Source organism: Cygnus atratus, chromosome 5 (genome assembly GCF_013377495.2).
Source record: "Cygnus atratus isolate AKBS03 ecotype Queensland, Australia chromosome 5, CAtr_DNAZoo_HiC_assembly, whole genome shotgun sequence".
In the NCBI taxonomy this organism is placed as follows: Eukaryota; Metazoa; Chordata; class Aves; order Anseriformes; family Anatidae; genus Cygnus; species Cygnus atratus.
Genome location: NC_066366.1, coordinates 5,935,879 through 5,950,488, shown reverse-complemented (window position 1 = coordinate 5,950,488; position 14,610 = coordinate 5,935,879). Strand labels below are relative to the sequence as shown.

Genomic DNA, 14,610 nt, shown 5'->3' with positions numbered 1-14,610 from the left:
TTCAATGCAAATATTCAAGATATGAGATTAGCTTATATTAAAAGGTTAGGCTTTCCTGAAATATTCATCAATGTTACTTTTCATGCTCCTGTCTTATTTTTTTTCTTCTATGCGAAAGCAACACTTTTTTCCAAACTTTTTACCTCCTCCGTCCATTGTTAGTTATAACCAATGTATATTGAAGTGATAAGTATTTTTCCTGATTATAATTTGGAACTATCTGAAGTCTAAAATATCATCTCCTCCTTCCTTATGTCTCTCCTGTTTCCGTTTCAGCTCTCTGTAATGTTTGAATGAGTGGTCATGCTCCTGTGGTTTTCTTCTTCCTCCTGACTGTTTGCAGACCTTACTCTATTTCTTTTCCATTTAAGCAGCTCTTCCCCATTTATTTGGAGATTACCTGAAAACACTTCAGTAAGCATTCGAATGAGAAGCTAGGCAGAAAAGGAGGCCTATTCCTTTACAATTCAGATGGATAGAACAATTTAGTCCCAACAATTTGTAAGTTAGAATGCTCTTCATCCTTTACAAATTATCCCATCAATCCCCTTCCATTCCAAATTTTACATATCCTTGGTATCTTTCCTCTGACTATGAAGAGGTTAGGGCTGTTCTTCCTGGCTTGCACAGAGAAACATCAGAAAATAAGACAGAATATACCCAAGTGTATTTTTCAGCATCGAGACAGATAAAATGACTAAGCTGGGCAATAAAGCAAACTCTTCCAGAAATCAATCAAATAGTATCCTATAGAAAGGTGATGGGAAATGCAAAAGGGCTCTGATCCAATATATGTTTGGGCTGATGGGTAACACTCCCTGGAGAAAATGATGCAGACACATTCTTTTACATATTCCTGCCTTTGTTCTATGTGAAAATTCTTTCAATTTTTACTTTCTCCCAGAATTCTTCTGCCACAATTTGAGTAAAAAAGCAAATGTTTGGAAACATGGAAAACAGTCATCACTGTTTTGATCCTGCAGTGAATTTGCTGTACTTTGTGAGTCTTCATCACAGTCCTTGGGAATTCAATGCCTCCTCTCGGCTCTGCTCCCCTCCCCTCCCCCCCCCCCTCCTTTTTTTCCTCTTCTTTTCTCTTCTTTTCACTGTAACTTATTGCTTGTGTGCCCCCAAAACTGTTCCTCAAGGTAGCGTCAATATTTAGGTCATTGGATGATTACTTATATACTGTTAAATGGAGAACCACTTAAGTCAGATATGGAACTCTTTACTATCTTCTGAAGTGTAATGAAATAACTCTCTCTTCATCTTACTCTTCCTTGTTGAAGATCTCAATTTATTGTGTCTGATATCCTACTCTTTACAACTCATACACCCTTAACATTGTCTCGTCTCACTGATAAATATCCTTGTGTAAAACTAAAGATAACAGCCCAAGGCTGTGTATACAGTTGCATACTTTTAAGACAGCTTCAGCAGTGAAAGCAGCTTTAATAACAATTTGTGACAACATTACTGTTACCAATATTATCTAATCAGTTCCATCAGATGGCAGAGAGCTGAAAGACTCCAGCCTTGTAAATGTTACGTGTTGCTGAGCCTCTCTTTTTACTTCTCACACACTGCAAGTTTTGCATGGTTCACAGAGAGAGGCTAATTTACAAAAGGACATTGGAAAGCATTTAAACAACCATTTGCTGTAAACACCTAATTCCCAAAATTTCAGCTTTCATCTTCAACTGAAGGTTTCTGAAGTGTTTACATACCTAAGTAGCTATTAGTGACATTACTAAACGCATAAAAATACAACCAACTTTCAGTGTTCCCAGAGCTGACTACGTTTTCTCAAGGGTGAGGGGACCTCTGATAGGCAACAGATGGCAACCAACCCAAATTAACTTCCATAATTCAGTTGTTCCCCTGCCTATTTTATCAGCAAGGGCCTGATCTGACAGAAATCTTCAGGCATGCTGTTTGTTAGCCACACATCCATATGGCCATTGAAATAAAGACTATTCCTCATTATAGGGAAGATTCTCCTGGTACATGGAAGGTCTACATTTAATTCTCTGCTCCTCCTGATGAGATCTGAATGGCAACGCCTGTCTCTGAATGTAAAAGTCAAAGCAACCTCCACAGTGAGAGCCTTACTATCACGTATAGTATTCTTTTTGCTCAACTTTACATGGAATATAAAGTATTTATTAGCAAGAGAAAGAAAGCAATCACTAGGATTTGCCCCTCAAAAGAAAGGAAGGGGTGGCAGAAGAGTCTCTGAGAAAGAGATTCATGTTGAAAATGTTTGGTAAAGAGTGAGTTAACCAGCTTTGTAAGATGGGGAAGGGTATGTGTGGAGTAAGTACAGCTCAGTGGCATGTTCCCATTAATTAGAAATCGCTCTGTCTTTATTTTATGGCAGTTATGCAAATGACGATAGCTTTTTCATTTCCCTGGCTGCCTTGGAAGAGAGACTGTTCCTGGCCAACAAAAATATGTTGTTCCATTTCCAGGTTTTTAGCCTTTTTTTTTTTTTTTTTTTAAAACACACCTTCACAGTATTTAAAATAGAATGAGTGAATTAGGTAGATTTTGGAAAAGAAAACACTTACATTGGTTTCCTTTTTTACTGAATTCAACTTAGGAAAAAATGTTTATGTTCACCCAAAAATACATTTTAAAATAAATGATAGTGCAAATAGTTTGCTTAGATCTAGTCGAAACTGATTTTCCATTACTTGTTTAATTTCTCTGTGCTGGAAATAGGTAAATTAAGTATATTTGCATTCTATTCATAATAAATGCAGTATGAAGATTTCAAATAGGCAAGTGTTTTCCTACCAAATAAATACATTATTTGAGGAATATTTTTAAGATTTTATTAAAATATTTCAGAAATAATCTTTTTAAAATAACTTATATAACTGATGTTTATTCCCATGTGTCTGGAGAACATAAGAAATGAATTTGCCTATCCATATATGTGAATTATCTATTTCGTTCTAAACTGTATATTTAGATAAAATGTAAGCATTCCCATTCCATGGCTTAGAGATAGCATTTTGCCCTTGATAAGTTCTATATTAAAAAATATTTATAGGGCGTATTTAAAATCATTACCTTGTTGTGCTACCTACTTTGGGAATAACTTTTTTTGGAGAATTTAATGTGGAGACAGTTGGAGGAAGAAGAAATGGATGCCCAGTGCATGGCCTTGACCAGGCATCTTACTGTAGAAAAAAAAAATAATTCTGTTTTCTCCCTGCTTGCTTGGTACCTCTGATTTTGGTAAAACTAAACTAGTATCAATGTCCTTATTTTCCCTTACCATATTTTAATTTGACATGGCTCACAGCAGTTAGTTATAACAAACATTTGGATTGAAACCGTGCAGCGCTTTATGCCAGACACGTCCCTTTGGTGGCATTTTGGGTTGGGTCAGGTCGGGCCGTGCGGAACGCGTGTGGTGGCGGCACGGCTGGCCGGGCTGTGCTGCCCTGCACTGAGCAGCCTGAAGCAGAAGGGTGGCAGAAGCGCCCTCATGCAGCCGTTAAGGCCAGTCAGCCCCTGGCAAGCGCACAGCGACCCTGGCACAGAATGAAAGCACCTCGTGTACACCTATGTGCTACATCTGCACCTGTAGGACATGGCCTTCCTACAGAAATGCTTTACCTCTCTTAGGAAATGCTCCACTTTCTGCAGGGACAAAAGGTAAGTGACTGGCGTAGACAGAGATGGTTTGTTTAAGCATTGAGGAAATCCGCATAACCAAAACCTGTCCAATTCAGTAGTGTCGTTATGAAATTAAAGCACTGTGTGCACGGCCTGTATCCTGGGGATGCTCTGCCATGCAGGCGATGTGCTGCGTGCCTCAGTGCCTTGCTGCCACCACCTGTCTTGGCGTGAATGTGCCTGTTCACCAAACCCTGCCAGAAATCCTCTCTTCCTGTTCTCCTCTGGAGCCAGACAGTTTGCAGTGCCTAACTGAAAATCCCAATGTCAGTGTCAAATGCTGTTCTCTACTAAATCTGTATTAATCAGCATTGAGAGGGGAAGATTCAAATCAATGCACCTTTCAGCTCTGATAACAGAGAGGCTTTAGATAAAAAATAATGAAATGCCCAGAGCCCTATAGACTAAAGAGCTGACAATGATGTCTGTAAATTAATTCGGTGAATTAGTCTTTCTGGAACATCTTACTAAGGGTTGGTAGAATTATTCACAAGTACCACACCAAACTCCTCATAGCATGCACACTAAAATTCATTGAAAAGTACCTATTTATTAATTTATTAATTTATAAAAACCTTTTATTTATTAATTTATTATTTTAATTTATTGATTTACAAAAACCTAATTTATTAATTTATTAATTTTCTTAATTGATTATTAATTAATACTTTATTAATTTTCTTTAATCAACTTCAGTAGAAAAGATGCAGTTTTGAATTTTGCAGCCATTCCAGTTCCTGTGCATTCAATTAGAAGATTCCTTACGAAATGAAACTATACCTTTAGTCTTTTTGAAACATCTCAGGGTAACTCCTGAGATTTAAACGGAGAGGAGAGAAGAGGGGAGGGGAAGGGAGGGGAGGGGAGACCTCAAGTAAAACACCCACAGAGAATTGTCCCTCTGTGCTCCTATGGGGTGTTGCACAGTCTGTCGTTACACCCATTATGATTCAGTGCTGGCACAGAATAGTATCAAGTTATTTCAGGGTTTGCCTGAACACAGGAAAATAGCACACTCAGTCACTTTGTTGTCTGAGTGAATTTGACCAGTGGTTTCATTTTTTAGCAAGTGTAAAATATGGGAAATGTTATGTATCAATTAGAGTTCGCCTTGCATGATACTTATTACAACACCTTATTTTCTGTTGGTTTAATTTCACTGTACATTAAGTATTTGGATTGAAATTTCCATGCCAAGCTAGAGGAAAATACAGTGTTTTACTTACATTTAAAATGTTGTAATAGTTATTTAACTACAAAGGGCTTGTATTGCCGTGTTTCGGAAAAATGACTTGATAATCAATGACTTGAAAAACTCATTTACATCTGACCAAGTTTAATGAATGTGTAAAGATCTCAGTATTCCCATGGTCACTTGTTACTGTGGCAGCTCATTATTTCTTCTGAAACTAACCTTATTTGAGATGCCATAGAAAGCATAAATGGATGAACAAAAGTTTTAGGAAAGACTCAGTGGAAGCTGGAAGAAGAATGTGAGAACAAATTCAGAATGCAGAGCTCACACTGGTGGGGGAAACATTTTGAGCTTGAGACCTTTTGGAATGCAGAACAATTCACAATAGTTGAAGTGAGACATTTTGGTGAAACAGCAAGAAGTGGAAGAAAGCAGCATATATGAACCAGCATTTGCACACTGTATCATGGCCAATATTAGTCTTGCAAAAAGACTTCAGTTTATATATCACAGACTGATGGAGATGATGAAACACTTATTCTTTAGTCATTCTACAATGTGACATTTTTCTTTCATTAATTATGAGTGGAAAAAAAAATCCCAAAGTGAAAAAAAATCCTAAAACTAGAGTCATAGAACTGTTCTGGATCCAACCTATTTCCTTAGAAGCAAGCTTCTTTAAATTAAAAGCTTTAATAGGAAATATAATAAAGGCCATAAAGATGCCATTTCTGAGACAAAAAATAAATTATCTACAGAATAAATCAAAAAATGTCAATTAAAATAAGTATTCTTTTTTAGTTTTATGCATTCAGTTTATTCATTGAGATCTCTTAGTCATAATCCTGTATGGAAAAATGCTTTCTAGCAAAATATTTGTTATGCGGAGATGATGAAAATGCTCTATCTTCAAAAATCTCAAGTTTCATGCTGAACTGCTCACATGGGAACAGGAGTGCGATTATAATAATCAATATTTCTCGTTTTAGACTTTAAAAAAAATCCAGTTAATTATAATCTGTGGTGGTAACAATAAATTCCTGCAGAGCTTTTTCGGGATGCTATCATACCTACCACTGAGTAAGTAGTACTTAGATACAGTACTATTAAAAAGAGATAAAGCCATAAAAAAAAAAAAAAAAAAAAAAAAACATATTCTGGTAGCTCTGTGCTTTTTAGGTGTACTTGTTCCCTAGCATGGATGTACTATTTGCACCCAATAATTAAATATTTTAAGCAATTTGATGGCATGCATCCTGGGAATAGCATGTGATGCAAAGATTTTTGTTTCTTCTCCCCCTCCTCCAAAATAAATGTTCTGTAAAGTGTATATTTTGATTTTTTTCCTGGCAACTTTTTATTTCTATAGTGCCACTACAACATGTGTCTTTACTTTTTATTTCTAAAGATCTAGACTTTTTATCCACAAATCCCAATCGCTCTTGTTATCTTCCACTGTCACGTTGCACTGCCTAGCCTAAAATGGGGTTAAATCCAATATCTGTCTGTCCAGACGCAAATGAAGTTTCCTTCCACTATATGATACTTCAGTACTAAGAAACATTTTCAAAGTTTGGGGATTTTGTGTACAAAATGAGAGGAATGAGAAGGCCAGACAGAGTCGCTTGTTTCTATGGTAACACGATGGTGTGTCTAGCTCAGCTATTTTCTCCTTCTGTGATTTTTTTAGATAGCTGGGATGAATCCAGTGAAGTTTAATATTGTCAAAAATAGAAGAATTCTAACCCCCAGTTTAATCAGAAATAGTAATGCATAAAGGACAATCTGATCTACAAAATTTATATATATGGGGGGAAAAAGTTAGTTGTTGTGCCTTCTGATAACATGAAGGCAAGTACATAAACTGCAAACCAATTCTGAGTGCTCCAGCTTTGAATTTGGCAAGGGTAAATGTCTGCTTTTTAGGTCCGAAAGCTTTCTGTGGTATACCATGCCTTCCTGTGGTATATCCCTCCACCACAATGGTGATGTGCTGTCTTAAGAACCACCATTTTCCGCAAAATCATAAGGTGGTCCTGGCTTGCAGAACATGTTGAGCTTTAGGGGACATACTTTGGAAGTTTCCCAGAAGTGTCGGTGTACTCCTGACAGCTGCATGCAGGAGTCATTTGTATTGCATGATATCTTTATGCATCAGCAGAGCTAGTCAAAACACTTCTTTTAAAAGGCCTTGATTTCAAAATGAAAGCTTTCAATTCAGAAACTGATTTAAGTGGTAACTTTATGGTTTTATATTGAAAACAGAGTGCATAAAATCTTCCTAACATTTTTAGAGCAGAAATACTTGTTTCACTAAAACCAGAAGAAAAACTTGAAGTCTCAGAGGACACAGTTTAAAAATCCATATAAAATAATTGTAATTTTTACCAGGTTTGATAATTCATCTAAATTTGAAATTGAATTCAGTTGAGCTGAAAATACAGATATACATTTGGATAATTAAGACAAAGGTTTTTAACCATATGAATTTCCACTGTATTAACATTTTAGGAACTTAATGAGGATGAGTAAACTCAATGCCATATGCTGTCCTCATAGCCGGGTTACCCTATTTTAATGGTTCAATGGAGCTCCACTTAAATAAAGAGCATAGTCTCTTATTTTAAACAGAAAACAAGATTAATGCAGGGTTGTATACTAGCACCACAAATCTAGCATAGTCCTCTGCAAATTTCTACCTCTTCCAGCACAAAGTTGCATGTAAAGTACTGTGTTTACCAAAGTCTTCGCAGTTATAGTCATATACATTGATTAGGTTTTGATTAAAACCTAATCAAAAAATCACATCATACCTATAAAAAGAGTTAATGTCTTAACTGCTATGTGTATTATTGAGAGTTAGGGAAACTTCATTGTTTGGCAGATGGTCTGACACCCACATAAAGAAATTCATAATTCAATCTCAAAAAGTAAGGCAGAACATATGTGTTTGCTGGAAAAGAAAAAAAAATAATGTTTCAATCATTTTTTTTTGTCAGAGCAAGCACATATGGCAGTTCCATTTTCTATCACTTACCATTTACTTTCTATTTAAAATTCAAATATCACTAGGCAGGAAAAAAAGTTGCATATTAAAACATAGAAAAGACTTCTTAACTAAGAACAATCACTGCCAGAACTTTACACAGTTTGTTCATGGATGTTAATGCTCATCCAATTAAAACAAAGTTACTCATCCCATTCTGTCTTTTCTTTTGTTTTCCTTACATGTTCCTCCCATTGATAGTTACTGTTTTATGTTTTTTTTTTCACAACCATCTGTTGTCTTTCCTTGAGCCAAAATAATTTCCCTTCATAATTTGTGAGTAGTCACGTATGCATTATTTTCACACAATTCTATGTCTATTTACTAATCTTCTGCCCTTCTTCCTGCATATGCACCAAGTAACTGGAACAATTTACTAGTTAAATTTCTAGCAAACAGTATCTATATGCAAAATTTTAAATTAAAAAAAAAAAAAAAAGAGTCTTTATCTCATTTCATACTTAGGAATATAATTTACCCTCATTCACATGTCCAGACACCAAAAGGCATTTGCAGGTTAGATGAAATGGAATGTGTATTGTATTTATAAAGGTGGGGAGATGCTGGACATCTTCAGGGACTACACAGGGACCAGGGAAACAAAAATGCTGCCTGAGCTGACAGCACCAAGTGGGATAACCACACCAAACTGGTTTGTGACCAACTTGTGTCAAGCATAGTTAGAAACAGGCCATTGTCAGAAACTGCAATCTTAACTTGAGATATCTGAGATTTTTTTTCCTATCAATGAAAGCCTGTTCACATTTCTTAATCATATCGTTAAATTAGAAACACTCTGAAGGTGTTAAAGCAAATAGACGGCATGTTAATTAAAAAGGTATCATTACCTAAAGTAGCATTCAAGGTACGTTTAGCTGGCAATACAAAAAAAAAAAAAAGGCCAAAAAGAACCTGCTATACAAAGCCCCTCGCTTTTGTAATGCTTTTTAAAAATATTCAGAATAATGCTATTTCAGAGCAGTATTTGTTCTGATTAATGGCTTTAATGTCCGTGATAATTATGTAATCCCTTATTCAGTTGTGTACACAAGCGCATATCCATGTCTTTTAGCTGGTTATAGGCACTATTTTAATTTTAATAGCTTATGTGCAGCAAAGTAAGAGGCTATGATGCAGGCCTCCCCCCCACCCCACCCCCACCCCCCCGGTAAATGGCTAGGAATTTGTCACAACTTTCTTCACTCTATGAAACAAAATAGACTATTACTGTCACCACCTCTGATGTGCTACTCAGACAATAACAGCTTGGCATTAAAGTACATTTCAACCTTTTTATGTGGCCGTCAGTCAAATTTCATTGACTCAGCGTTCATTTTATTGTAGTTTTCTTTTCCCTGGTTCTTTTTTGGGACATGGACAGGTGTAAATTAAGGTTAAATTCATTAGGTTAATTGCTTACCTGCTGTGCCTTTAAGCAGAACATAAGGAGGATTTCCTCTCTCTTTCTATGCAACTCCCAAATTCTGTTTTTGTGTTGATTAAACTTATTTTTGTCTATGTAATGGTCCAGTGCACTTTTCAGGATGTTGTGACTTTAAGGTTCATTCAATAAAACAGATGCTGTGGACGTGCAGTTGGTAGGCAGTAGGTGCAGAATTGGAAGGTCAAGGGTGTGAAATGTGTTTCCATGCTCATAGTGTTATTTTTATCAACGGCAAAATGTTCTAAGTTGAATAAACAGATCATTCATCCTGGAAAAAGTATACCTGATGTAGTGTAAGCCTCTAAAAAAAAAAAAAAAAAAAAAAAAAAGGATTCACGGAATTGAGGCATAATAGGTAATTCATTTACCGTTTCCTTAAAATAGGCAGTTTTTAATGATGTATGCAGTCAACTAATTTCTTAGCTAAAAAATAGTGGGTTTACTTCATTGGTATATTAGTACCACATGTGATGACTTTGTGGCTAGCACAACATGCTTGCATTAAATATCAGACTTTGCTAGGATTTAATTAACTTTAGAATTCAATCCAAGTACAATGTGGCACATCTTGTAGGTTACAACCTGTGTTAGAAGTCAGTTTCAAAAGCTGGTGGTGTGGGTGCTTCAAAGGACTTCTGGAGGCGGCAACTAATAGGTGGCTAATTGATTTCCTAAGAGCCTAGATCTTTTTAGATGCATGTTCTTTAAGTAACCTTACGGGATGTTTTAAGACTTGTTGCTCCTCTTTACTCCCTTCCTAAGTGAATGTGTTGCCTAAACATGCAAGCCTTCACCACACAGTATTTGCTTGGAGAAACAGTTACGAAAGATAACAGGTTTCTGAGCCTTCCCTCTCCCATAAACCACTCACTGCTGCAGCTGACACTGGTGTTTATCCCGACTCCAGTTTCTTTTCCTGGAAGGTGTTCTGTGGCATCACACTTATGTTCTGCCCCAACTCACTGTGCAAAGGCCTTTCTGGGAGATGGAGGGGAGCTGACAGGAGCGGCGAGATGCTGCACAATGTATAACAGAGCCCCAGTCCTTGGTTTGCTCCTAGCACCCCATCCATGGGGTGGTTAGAGTTGTCCAGGGTTTGCCAACGATTAGAGCCAGGCCAAATTCCTCAGCCATCTGCGCTGGTCTCCAGCTTCGGGCTGTCAGGTGCCCGAGTACCAGCACCACCTGGAGCTGGCACCAGAACCGTGGTGCTGTGACCCGCAGTGCTCTGAGCTGCCACCTCCAGCAGTGGTCAGACTGGGACAGGCGTCTCCTGCGTGTACGCTTCATTCTGCCTGTCAGAAAAGGCTGCTGCTGTATCCTTGGCACAAACAAGAGCAGATCCCAGTGTACTCATATGAATCTAGTATCTAGATCCTAACAGTAGGCTTAGGGTGATTATACATTAATACAGTTTTGTGAAGAAACCTGGGGAGTTGTAAGTTACTTCAAACTGCCATATGCTCAGTATACTTTTTAAATCCATGGAATCAAACAGATATTTTTTTTCCCTGCAGCATAAAGTATATCAGAGTGTGCTACTTAAATAGTAAATGAAAAGTAACCTAAAGTTTTATTCAGCAAAATATTATTTTTACTGTTTCTATCCACTAACTCTCTACAATCACCTTCCTTAGCCGTGCTTTAGTACATTTTCCAGGCAAAGCATTAGAACACAACAGAATTGATTCAACACTCAAAAATATGTCTTGCAGAAAGTTGTGTTTTCCATTGCATTGTCAAAGGCTTTCTTAACTCCCCCACTCCCAGCAGATACCACCAGCAACTATATATTTTACCTAGGGAAAAAAAAAACTCCTAAAGCGATGTCATGTTTGTGCTCTTTTAACCTTTTTAAAGAAAATGGGGGGGGGGGGGTGAGAAGCATTTTCTTGTCTTGCTGCATTTGTGTCATCCCTATAGCTGGAGATCCAAATAATGCTAACAAAGAGAAAATAGAATAAAATAAAGAAAATGGGAAAAAATTAGGATGCAGGACACTGTCCAGTACTTTGCTTCACTCTGGGTTATGTGACAGGAATTGTCAGCAGGCTGATCAGGCTCACAGTGGAAAAGTACAGCCTGCTTCAAGCAAAAAAAAAAAGCAGCAATCCCAGTCCTGTGGGGCTCTGAAGGATGTTACCTAGCGTTTAGGATTTGCTTTGCAACTCATATTCACCTCCATTTTTATGCACGTACGTGTGTAGGGGAAGGAAATGAGCCATGTTTGTCTTTTACAGTAAAATCAATTCAGTTATAACCCTTATGTTTTTCTTGCGGGCATTAGCAAACATTCAACCTCTCACAGATTAAAAATGCCTTGAAATTTAAAGGACTTAAACTGGCAATATTTACTTGCAATGAAAGCAGAGATAAAGATGCTCTACATTCCTATTTTGTTTTTATTAGGTGTGTTCACAATATAGGAGTGAAAAAGATGGGTGCACTTTTGTACATTTTCAGAGTGGTTTCCTTCAGGGAGATCCACAGGCCAATTTTAGGACACCTGAGTCAGATGTGTTGTTGAAGTATGTGTGGAAGGGTCTGGGTTCTTGCCAGCTTCATAAAGTCATCATTCATGCAGACACTGGAAATAGTTCAAATTCAAGATATCCTGCTTGCAAGTGTCCATGCAGAAAGTAATTACTAGAATGAGGTAGCAAGCTCAACAAATGTATTTTATGATGACACATATTTTTAAACGCTTCATATCAAAAATTTTGAAATGTCTAAGCTAGCATGTTATGGTGTGCTGCAAACAAAGTGTGTGCCATGTGTGTACAACTGCACAAGAGTGGAGGAAGGAAAATGAGAAAACTTGCTTCCATGCATCCTTTATTTATTTTAAATTTCTGTGTTATGGGTCTGTCATGGGATAAAATACTGTAAAATGGATAAAAATCTTAAAGAAGGAGCAGAATGCAGCTGATATTTGCAGTGTTCTAAGGCTGGAGAGCTACGAGAGCCTCAGGATCAGTGGTACAACTCAATACATGCAAAGTCATGTAGGCAGAGCATCTCCTACTCAATTGTGTCAGTTTCAAAATACTGCTACAGGTGGACATAATATAATTCAAAATTAATTGTGTATTTAATAACATGATTAATATTTACTTTCCTAACAAAACACTCAAGAACTTAACTGTACCATGCCTATCACAGGGATAACAAGTGATGAAAGATTTCCATTACAATGTGTCTAAAGTAGTCTTCAAGTGATTTCAAACCCTCTGCTTTCAAATAGTATAAATGTGTCTGCCTTTCCTGGATTCCTGAGAGCATGTCTGCACAGCACTTTGAAACGTAATGTCAGGAAATGTAATGTCAGGAAACACGTACTTACTAACTCAATATTATCTCAGGTGCTAGACCCAGTAGACGGTGGCTCCATGCTGCCCTAACTCGTCCCCTGAAAGAGCTGATCTGGGTCCCTATTCTGCAACACACTTACTCATTAGACATATTCTTAACCATAAGATCAGGTATTCAAATACTTTTTTTTTTTTTTTAATTGTGTATAGTTTAGACTTCTGCTGTGTAGTTTTAAATACAGAATTCCTTTAGGGAGCTCTTAGAAACACGCATAAGGTAGTAAGTCCTGTAGTTATTTAAAGTCAGGTAGGCTTTTTAAGAATAATGTTTGTATATGTAATGTAAGAATAACTGCTATGTGTTTGACAAATAAATATAACAGGATGCTGTATTAACAGAGAGCAGTTGATACCTTCATTCATTATTTTATTACTTTACATTAGAGAAATTGTTCCATTGAAATCAGAGTTCTGTCATGGGAAACAAAAAAGCTACTTGCATCTCTTTCTGGGAAAGGTAGGATTAGTGTCATCAAACTCTTAGAAGCTGTTTCTTACTGCATAAATTGTCTTACATTGAATTAAAGACTCTGAGTAGAAGAGTTTCTGAAGACCCCAGAACAGAGGTGGCCAGGACATTTTACCCATTAACAACTGCCTTTTTATGCAACTTTCCTCTTGAAGGGAAAGTAGGTACACTAACTTCTTAGACATCTTACATTTTGAAACTGCATGATAAGTACTCAAGAACACCATCCTTGGACTGTTTTGGTTTGTTGTTGTTTGTTTGTTTTTAATTGTACTGAGCGTACTATGAGCCAGAATAAATGCACAAGCAAAAAAAAAATGCCACTTTTACAGTGTGGCAAACATTTATAGGAAGAATAACCTTCTTATGGCTGGAAAAGAACAGTGTATGTGCATTATGTACATGCAGGTACCTAGCCCCCCAAAAGCTAGGTAAACAACACAGGGAAAAAAAAAAAAAAAAAAAAGCTTACATTAAAAATAAACATTTGTGGTCTATATGTTCGTAAAGCAATGCATTTTAGCATAAAACTGGAGAAAACAAAAACCAAAAACAATCTGATGCTGTATCAGTCCAGTTCCTGTAACTGAGGAAAACTTGCACTGACAAGCTAATTTTTGGTGGAATAGGACTGCCAAAATCATATGTTAAATAACTCAGCATGTGTTGTTCGTGGGAAAAGTGCCACAAAGAGTTCCAGCTTTTCAGCTGTTAAACAGAAACCTTCAGTTCAGGCCTGATTTTAATTTCTGTTTGCATAGGACTGAGATAGTTGCTCCTCAGCATCTCAGCGCACTGCGTGATTCAGCGCGATTCCTTCCCAAGAGAATGCTTGACAAAGGCTGGATGAACAGAGATGCTTTCACATGCACTGGCAGAAACCTGTAGAAGCCTTGGCTGACCTCTCTAGGACTGGCAGCAGCCATTAATCTCTCACTTACATGAGCATTAAAACTCTGCTAATGAGTGCTTTTTTTCACAGACACACACTTCCAAGATCTTTCGGCACTGGGATTTGTATTATCTATTTGCACTTTGGGGGGGGGGGGGGGGGGGGAGGGGGGTGTTCCAGAAGCGTCCCAGTGACCAGAACCTCAGCATGACTCCTGCTTTTTTTTTTCCTTCAAATTTTTGTGTCCTAAGAGGTTTTATTATTATTATTCTCTACTTGAGGCATAAGCACACTGCTGCAGGTCTTTACTGTTAGATCTGTCTCACCCACTAAGCTGTACACCTCCCTAAACAATGCCAAGGCTGTTCCTCAGATGGCACATGGAGACCGAAAATATAGAGCGTTGTATTTGTCCTCTCCCTTGCCCGCTTCTCCATCTCTGCATACCAGACACACAGTGTCATGCCAGTGTTCACTAGTTCAGTCTGAAGCACTGGTTTCAT

The 14,610-nt window shown here is 37.4% G+C and overlaps 1 protein-coding gene across 1 annotated transcript in view; it reads left to right on the top strand.

Moving 5' to 3' along the window:
• Positions 1 to 14,610, top strand: part of SPON1 (spondin 1) — a 186,612-nt gene that overhangs the window by 162,087 nt on the left and 9,915 nt on the right. The window lies entirely within an intron of this gene.